Source organism: Echinops telfairi, unplaced genomic scaffold, assembly GCF_000313985.2.
Source record: "Echinops telfairi isolate 266 unplaced genomic scaffold, ASM31398v2 ScPeMD7_7410;HRSCAF=8448, whole genome shotgun sequence".
NCBI classification, from domain to species: domain Eukaryota; kingdom Metazoa; phylum Chordata; class Mammalia; order Afrosoricida; family Tenrecidae; genus Echinops; species Echinops telfairi.
The window spans coordinates 1,738,222-1,747,539 of NW_022111310.1; positions in this window are offsets into that span (position 1 = coordinate 1,738,222).

Genomic DNA, 9,318 nt, shown 5'->3' on the forward strand with positions numbered 1-9,318 from the left:
GAGGGAGGGACGGGACTGAAAGGTGGGCAGTTCGAACCCACCCAGAAAGGTGACAGCCTTAGAAGCCCTACTCTGTCCCATTGGCAGTGAGTCACAGTCTGATCTACAAGTAGGTGTTAAGGAAAGGGAATCAATTGAATGCTTTGTAGTGATGCCACTTAAGGGTCAAACACCACCAGCCATCCAGCAATCTCAGCATAAATTATGGAGATTGCAAATGTGCTGAGTGTATTGCCCCCTTCCTTCTCCCCCTCCCCCAACATCCATCATGAAAGCCCTCACGGGTACCTTGCTCTCACTGGACACATTAAGCCCACAGGAGCCCGAGGGTCCTGAGGACCCAGGTCTGGCTCCAGCAGCCTGATGTCCCAGGGAAAGGGCAGTGGAAGGAGGAGCTAGGAGAATGTGGGACCATCCCAGCCAGCAAGGTCCCCTGGAACCCACCAGCAGGGAGGAGGGCTGTCAGGACATTGGGGGGGCTGGCCCAGCTGGATCCTGCTTTTGAGCCGAGCGAGGCTGGAGCAGGCAGGCACCCTGAGCATGAGCCTGTTTGAACAAGCAAGTCGGTGGTGATCTAACCCGAGCTCTGTCTCCCCGAGATGTGATCGAGCAGGCCTGGGATCCAGCCAGCACGGTGGCACCATTAGGTTGTCCTCCGTGGGGACAGTCACAGCTCCATTTCAGGGATGCCAGATGCCCGCACTGTGTGACTGCCCTGCCCTTGTGAGCCATCTGACAAAATGCACTTTTGTCATTCTGTCCGCCGCCTGTGATTCACCCGGTGCCTGCCAAATACTAGGCCCAGTGATCGACCATGTGTGCAGCTGAAGCCAACAGAGCTTCCAAACCTCATATCTTAACCCTGAGTCTCGGCTCAGGCCTTAAGACACGGCAGCCTGTCCACTTTCCGAGTGCAGCAAGGTACCTCCTGGTACAGCCTCTCCCTCTCCCCTCCTCCTCTGCCCTGCTCCCTTTGAGTCTCTCCAAAGTCACTGGTGCAGGCATCTCCAGATGTTTGGTGCACACAGCACCCTTGCCAGGCCTTAGTACCCAATAAGGCCCAATCCAAGAAGGAGGTATCATCCCCCTGAGCCTTGACAATCGCCAAGATTGGCGTTGTTGTTGTTGTTTGTTACAGACTCACAGAGACCCCAGGTGTGCAGAGTCAAACTGCTCCCTATGTTTTTCCAGTTTTTAACTTATTTTATTCTTGTTGATTTTAATAAATCATTTTATTGTGGGCTCTTTTTAAAAAATCATTTTATTGGGGGCTGATACAACTCTTATAATCCATCCATCCATCCATTGTGTCAAGCACATTTGTACATTTGTTGCCGTCATCATTCTCAAAAATTTGCTTTCTACTTGAGCCCTTGGTATCAGCTCCTCAGTTTCCCCCCTCCCCCCACCCCCTCTCTTATAGCAGTCCATATATCTGTTGTGTCAAACATATTTGTACATATGTTGCCATCATCATTTCCAAAACAGTTTCTTTCTACTTGAGCCCTTGGAATCAGCTTCTCTACCTTCCGCTGTCTCCATTCACCCACGTTTCTGTTGTTCGTCCCCCACCCTGGGGTAGGGGGCTATTGTACTGTGATCATTGCCATTGGGTGTGACCTTCTGGAAGCAACTTGCTAGGCTTTTCTTTGGAGGAGCCTCAGGTGGGTTTGAACCGCCAACCTTTTGGTGTGTAGTCAAGCACTTAACCATTTGTACCACCCAAGGACTCCTTCGATAGTTTGCCTGGGTTTCATGGTGAATGGCTTTGTGTGCTGCTGGGTAAAAAATTATAAGCAGTCTGATCTGGATTCGCCAGTTTCAATGTCCATTTCAGAGTTCCTAGAAAGGTGAAGGGTGCAACATTACTCTAAGCTCTGCAGTTGGGAAAGTGGTTTATTTTTTCAAACTTAAACTATAGCATGTGTCACACACACAATGTTATTCTGAGGCAATTTCCATCCTTTTACTTTGGCTGTAACATTTAAAGAAAAAATTTAAAAGTCACTTTCCATGCATAATTTCCTCCCACTCCAGGAACGTTGTTATTTTTTCTTCAATTAAAATGGTTACCATGCTGCCGTCTGAGGCTTTGCTAAGTGGAATGTAGTGGTCTTTGCCAGAGCTAAGAAAGAGTTAAAGTGGCAAATGGCTGACTGTCTCATTTGAGGGTGGGGTGGGGGTGGAGACTGTCCAATTGTCAACCCTTCCCCTCCCAAAATAACTCAGCCTCGTGGACAGATGTCTGCTGGAAGGGAGGAGTCTCATGACCTACTGGGAGTGGGGTGGGGGTGGGGGGGGCAGACTTTGGTGGTCTGATCTCCTGGGTTGGAAGGTCCAGGCACCTTCTCAACCAAATGTCTGCTTTCTACACAGCATGACTCTGGCCCACATGGAAGCAAGTGACCACTGGTGGCTTCCCTCCACCAAGGTGACATCCCCAGGTGGCATCTAACAGCATGAGGGTCCCCAGAGAGAGAGTCCTAGGAGGTCAATGGGCACTATTTCCAGAGGTATCTCTGCAAATCTAGGGCAGAATCCAGGTGAGTGTCTGTGGTATTGGAATTGTTGGAGCCCTTGGAGTTTACAAGACATTGTCGAGTCCTGCTTAGCTACAGATGTCCGAAGGAGGGGCTATTGGTTTTTGAGGTTTCCCAGAGGGTGGAGGGGCTCCTATTCTGCCTCAGAGTCCCCTCTGATCCTTTGTCCTAAAGTGCAGAGAGCGATAGAATTTGAGGCTCTGGAATGTGAGTCTCTCCCTTGGCCTCATTCCTGGGGCTGAGGCAACAATTCACCCACATATTCTTCAGTCTGAAGCTGGCAAAGCCCAGAGAGAAACAACAGCTTTCTGGTTTTAGTTTCCCCCCAAATCTTCTGTGTTTATCTTTATACACAGCTCAATTCCCATTTCCATTTGTGAACATTGCTGTGGTGAGTATAACCTTTTAATGGTATTCGTAATCACTGATCACAGGAAGTCACTTCTCCAGTGGACCAATTTTGCTCTAAAGTAGCTCCTCTACCACAGCTCCATGTGGGTCAATGGTGCTCAGATTTGCCTGTGCCTCAGAATCACCTACGACACAGTCTTCCAGGTGTGCACTCTGGAGAAGTCAGACCCACAGGTCTGAATGGGCCCCAGGAGACTATGTTTTTGCATGTTGTCATCAGGTGAGGCTGAGATGGTTCTGACCCCTAGTGACTGACCCTCTGATAGTACAGCAGCACAAAGCATGAAGTCCCACGTCATCCTCACCATCTCTGCTCTGTGAGTCTGTGGTTGCAGCCACTGGGTCAGTCCATCTCCTTGAGGGTCTTCCTCGTTTTCACGGCTCCTCTGCTTCACTATGTATGATGTCCTCCAGGCACTGGGCCCTTCTGCTAACATGTCCAAAGTACATGGGATAAAGCCTACCTTCCTAAGGAGCCTTCTGGCTGCACTTCTTCCATGACAGACCTGTGTTCACCTGGCAGCTCACTGTATATTGATAGTCTTTGCCAACACCACAATTCAAAGGAGAAGTCTTCCGTGAAGAGCTTGAAAATTGGTGAGTAGGCCAGGCTGACTTTAGACCTCACAGTGACAGCTTTGCTTCTGCCCGCTTTAAAGAAGTCTTTTGTAGCACATTTGCCTATGGCAACATGCCATGTGATCTCCTGATTGCTGCTTCTCTGGGCATCGATTGTGGATCCAAGTAACATGAAATCCTTGACAACTTCAATTTCACTTCTCCATTTGATTACATCTGTCTCTGCTCCATTTATCACAGTGGTTCTCAACCTGTGGGTTGCGACCCCTTTAGGGGTTGAACGACCCTTTCACAGGAGTCACCCGATTCATAACAGTAGCAAAATTACAGTTATGAAGTAGCAATGAAAAGAAATTGGGGTTGGGGCCTTGGGGGTGGGAGACGCAGGAGCACTGTGCTCAGGCCTGTGCCCAGAAACCCCATCATCCACATCTCAGAAACAGGCACAGGTGCCCAAACCCAAAGCTTGTGCAGGAAGGACAGAGTTCCAGAAGTAGTGCGAAGGCTTAGTGCTCATACTGCCACCAAGTGCTAGACTTGCTGCCTTCCATGAGTCCAGCAATATAAACCCCTGCAACTGCCTTCCAATAGCCCCTCCTTCAGACATCTGTAGCTAAGCAGGACTCGACAATGTCTTGTAAACTGCAAAAGTCATCCCATGATGACTCAGGCAAGAGCTGCCCCGTGGGTTCGTGGGTTTCCAGTACTGTAACCTTTTACAGGGTAGAAGGCCTCGTCTTCCCCTCTTGGAGGGACTGGTAGTTTTGAACTGCTGACCTTGTAGTTTGCAGTCCAACGGGTAAGCACTATACCACCAGGGCTCCTCCACCATGCTAGACAGTTTCTAGTAACCTAAACTATGTCCCACTTAAAGGGGCTCTGTTTTTTCTTTTGGGGGAGCTGCATGTAAGTTTTCTTCCTCTACTTAAAAAAAAAGTCAATTAAGGGAGGGGTTACATTTCAGATCACCACTTTTGTATTCAACAATATAAACCCCTGCAACTGCATTTTGAAAAATTTCAAACCTGCAGGGAAACTGCAAGAATAGTACAATGGCCCCCATACCCCCCTGCCATTCACTTGTTGGTGTTTTGATACTTTTGTATTTTATTGGTTTCTCTCTCTCTAAGGAGCTCTGGTGGAGTAGTGGTTAAAGCCCTCAACCACTGAGCAAAAGTTGACCGGTTTCGACCTCACCTGCAGTTCTGAGGGAGAAAGGCAAGGCGGCCTGTTTCTGTAAAGGTGGACAGTCTTGGCGTCCTGTGGACAGTTCTGCTCTGTCTTTGCAGAACTGGCCCCATGGCAGTGCTTGGGTTTGGTGCATCTGTATGTGAAGCTCTACCAAAACTTGCTGCCATTGCTTCTGGCTGGCTTTTAACTGCTAGCGGGTTGACACCACACACCCCCACCCCACCCCCCACACCCCCGCCCCCAGGACAGGATAGAACTGCCCCATGGGGGCTTCTGTGGCCAAATATCTTTACTGGCGCAGGAGGTGTCACCTTCCTCCTGCAGAGCTGCTGGGGCATTCCAATTGCCCGCCAGTGGCTAGCAGCCCACCATATCCTTCACTTTACAGAGACACCACAGGCTCCTTCTAGCTACTTGGAAGACTTGCATCACCAGAGATGAAGGACATTCTCTCACAAACCACCGTAAAGTGATTATTACATTGCTATTTATTTTCTAATTGTTAAAAATGTCCTTTATCGCTTTTTGCCTTTAGGCGGAGGTTTCGGGTTGCCATCCAAGATCTCTGATTACATTTAGTTGTCAGTCTTTTAAAATCTCGAGCACTATTCCAGTCTTTTTCTTTTTTGTTGTTGTTGGTCTCTCTTGTCTCTTTTTGGCAGGTTACCCCTCCATTTGGGTTTCCGCTGGCTCCTTCCAGATCTGCTCTCCTTGGGGCTTTATAGCCAAGAGAAAGGTTTTGCTCTTTTGAACGTTTCCCAGTGCCTCTTATCTGCCTAGGATCCCGTTTGGCCCGTGTATGGTCAACAGGACCAAGGCAGGCAGAATAGCTGCACAGAAGGTAGTGTGAATGTGTGCTTTGGAGAGCAACTGAAGAGAGTTCAGGTCCTTGCTCATTGAGCAGGAGCTTATCAATCAGCATTCCAAAACCTTGGTTTTCTCATTTGTAAATGTAGGTGATGTTTGTCATGCAGGAAGGATTGTAAATAGTAAAAGTAAAGAACCCAGCAGATCACCAGATGTATAATTAATTAATCACAGCTTCATAAATGGCAGCTGTTCTAATAAAAGAAAATCAAAAAAGTGATGGAGGCAGGGGAAGGCCCTGGGGAGGTGTGCTAGAGTTACAGGCCACAGGCCTATGCTGATTCTGCTACAGTCACCATCCTGCAACAGCGGGGGCTCTGAGGAGATAGCTGGGTGGACAAGATACACAGGCTGGGCAGGGGGCAGAGGAAGAAGGGCTCATGAATATGTAAAGGTTTGTCAGAGGATATTTGTAAATGTATGTGATGGGGACAAAGTTATGACAATTCCTTAGACTTTGAGAGAATGAGTTGGTGGCCTTGGGGGATCAGGACCATTAGGCCTGGGGATTCCAAGGTCAATTGGCAAAATAAGTCACGATGACAATGTCCTACACCCTAATTTGGTGAGAATCAGTTGGGGTCTTAAATGCTCCTGAGCAGCCCTCTAAGGGGAAGCTATTGGCCTCTCCCCGTCAGGAGGAATGAAGAGTGAAGAAAATAGAAAGATGCGTGCAGCTAACTCATTCAGCGCATCAACAGACCACACTGATGCCAGTCTCCACAATCCTGAGGACAGAAGAACTACGAAGGCTCCTGACTACCACTCCTAGCTTCTCAGAAAAGGATCACGTCCCTTCAGAGGTCCTGGATAGAGCTGGGGGACAATGTGGGCCAGAACTCAAGGTCATTAAAGAGATCAGACTTACGGGTCAGAGAAAGACCAGTAGGATCCCCACGAGGATGGCCTGAACTCCCCTTCCTATTGGGAATAATCAACCCTTTGAGACCAAAAGGCACCATGTACCCAAGGACAGCATTCAGAGTGTTGTCAGGAAAGAAGAATTGGAGGCAGGAGTCACAGGACCACAGAGAGGAGGTGGGGCGACTCTTCGGGGGAATTGCGAGGGATGAGATGACTCAGAATGTGTGTGAATGGCTGAATATAAAATTGTTATCATCTGCTCTGTAAACCTAAAAACATTCACGATGATCTGAAACCAAGGCCTCAAATAGAATGTACATGTCTAGGAAATAATGATGGCAACATATGTTCCAATATGCTTGATACAATCGATGTATGGATTGTTCTAAGAGCTGTAAGAGCCCCCAATAAAATAATGTGAAAAAAAATCACCATAAACAAGTCTTTATTAAGAACAGCTGTTATGATGATGATGAAGTTTTAAAATAGAACGTACCCACAATAGCTTATTTCTTTGCATTGGCACCCCTTTCTGTGCTGTGACCCTTCTCCCCATTCTGGAGGCCTGGTGGTGCAATGGCTAAAGCATATCGCTGCTAACGGAAAGGTCATCCATTCAAACCCACCGTCTGCTCTGTGAGAAAGTGACGTGGCCATCTGTCGGCTTTCAAGCAGACTGACAGCCTCTGAAACTGTGGAGCAGTCTGGGAGGCCGTGGGCTTGACGTCTGGGTATAGAGCTCCTCCCCTGCCACTGCCTCTCACTGTTCCCTGTGCCCTAGGCTGGTCTGCCCCAATCTCACCACCGTTGGGGCGTGCCCATCTGCCTTCAGCATCATCCTCATCCGGCTTCCTTCTTCTCCAGCACATGACATCGGAACGTCTGACGTTCACCCCACTCCATACTCTCACCCCAGCCCACCTACCTGGGCCCCCCACCGTATCTCATGTGGGTGGGTGCTCTTGACTGGCGGCCGCACATTCTGCCACCTATTCCTTTATTACCACCATAGAGTCTTTCTGCCCCGCCACAAGTCGTGCCGGGTTGTCCAATAAGCCATGTAAGCATAAGCTTACACTTCTTCACAAATCTCGTGTGAACAATGCCACATTTCCCACCGCTGCTTCTCAGTGTAAGCAGCCCTGGTGGTGCTGTTTCGTTAGCATAGGAGTGCAAACACCAAGGGCAGTGGCTCAAACCCACCATCTGCTCCTGAGGAGTAAGATGAGGCCCTGGTGGCACTGTCAGCTAAGCAGTTGTACTGCTAACTGCAATTTCACAAGGTTTTCACTGCATCTTTGAAATTCATGAGACACGGCTCACTACAGAGGAATAAGTAAGCACAAGTAAGCCTATGCTTGCCCCGCTTACTGGGACTTTGCTCCCGACTGCAGAGCATCAGTCAGGGTGTAATCTCCAACAGAACCCCCTCTCTGTATTTCAAGGAGGAAGGGATTTCAGGAAGGCCATTGTCGTTAGGTGCTGTCATGTTGGTCCCTTTGTGCAAGAGAATGAAACACTGCCCGTCCTGTGCCACCCTCACTGAAAGACACCTACTGTTTGCAAAATCAGTGGATAGGCCACCACTGGTTCTCAGTTTTGTCACGCTGGGTCATACATAAGCTAGGCATTCAAAAGAACGAGGAAGCCACTAGGGATGATCACACCACAGAACCAAGCTCACTGCCCTGGAGTCAGTACTGACTCAGCACTGTTACAGGACAGGGGAGAACTGCCCATGGGTTTCCAAGGCTGTAGCTCTTTCCAATAGTAGAAAGCCTCCTCTTTCTCCCGAGGAGCTGCTGGTATTTTCAAACTACTGACCTTGCGGTTAGCAGCCCAACACGAATCCACTACACCCCCGGGACTCCTCAGGGATGACAGTTGCTTTAAATACTGAGGCCCCTGAGGCTCAGGGAAACACTCTGAGGCCCAGAGCTTGACCTTTCCAGAGGAACAAGTAGAAGGGGCTTCAAAAAGTTCATGGAAACATGGAATGACAAGATAATGTTGGTTTTTTTGTCCCCATGAACTTTTTGAAGTCTCCTTGACTATGGCTTCTCCTTTTCTCTCGCCTTCCAAATCTTGGCAAGTGCTTCTCATTGATGTTTTCTTTTCTAGAACTCTGTAGAGAGGGATCTTGGGACCTGGAGTTTCCAGGCTTCAACCCGTGTGGTTCCGGGAAAAAACCAGAAGAGGTGTTGAGCCGATGAAAGTCTCTCTGGGACTAGGCTGGTGCACGTGGTTGAAGAGACTCACTCCCAGAGTCACAACTGGAATGGTGGGACCCTGATTTCCTTGGAGGCCATCGTCCCTGATGCTCTGAAGAAGCTCACCTGTGGTAGGAGAAAACGAGGCTCTCAAAGGGTGTAGGTCAGAGTGCAGGCAGAAGAGATGGGCAAGAGGAGGTTGGTGAAAGGGTGAATTGACAGCCTTGTGTCAGCCTAGATTCACTCATACCTTTAGCCAGTGGGAACCGCAGCCTTCTCAGTCACTTCAGCCTCTACATTCATTTTTGCTAAAGCAGATTTAAGCTAGACTTCTGTTCCTTGCCACCAGAGCTACCCTAATAGATACCAGAAGGGAGATGTGCACACACCATAGATTCAGGTGCAATATGGACTGTGTCAGGAGGGTTAGCAAAGTGACCCAGCGGCGACGATGAGAAAGGAGCCCATCTCCATTGTAACTTTGATCTTAGAGAAGCTGTTTTAGACATAAACGCTATCCTTTCACTGCCCAAGGCCTTTATTCCTTTCTAGAAATGTCTTCTACCTTTCCTGTGTGGGGCTTTCCAAAGTCGGCCATCTCTGGCATTCTTCCCGGCCACTTCCCCCTGTTTCTCAATCCTCCGTGTACTTAGCAC